Raw genomic sequence first — 537 nt, 5'->3', positions numbered from 1 at the left:
ATATATATATATATATATATCACAGTTGTGTGCATGTATGTTTGCATTTTTTCCGCCAAAGTATTTGGCGCATTTTACTATCATTGTATTGTAGGAACCGCTTAGGGATGTAGCGATAAAAGTCGAACCAGTCGCTCGTTGTATCTCTCTGCGACCATCATCGCTGTTTCACCTGCACCCTTTTCCCTCTCTGTACTTTTCATTACCATTTCCACTATTTAACAGTTTTGTTTTGGTTTCACTGCGTTTTTGTTCACCCTATTCATGCTCATGTCTCTGGGGATTTTGTTGTTATCGTTTCCCTCACCATTTCCCCTCTGAGGTGATGCTTGGGTGAAGGATGAAATTAAATTTCATCCACTCGGCCACTTCATGCACAGTTGCTCGAACAGCATCCACGCCTAGTGGGGAGAATGAGACTCCCGCATATTTGGTTTAGTCGCCTGACGCGGTTGTAGTAATTTTTTAAAATATTCACCATTATACTGTAATTTTTACGTTGCCTCCCCCCTTTCATTTTGTGGCGAAATCGTTTGC

This window comes from Trypanosoma equiperdum (genome assembly GCF_001457755.1).
Source record: "Trypanosoma equiperdum strain OVI genome assembly, contig: ctg_1176, whole genome shotgun sequence".
Lineage (NCBI taxonomy): Eukaryota > Euglenozoa > Kinetoplastea > Trypanosomatida > Trypanosomatidae > Trypanosoma > Trypanosoma equiperdum.
This window is presented reverse-complemented; position numbering follows the sequence as displayed.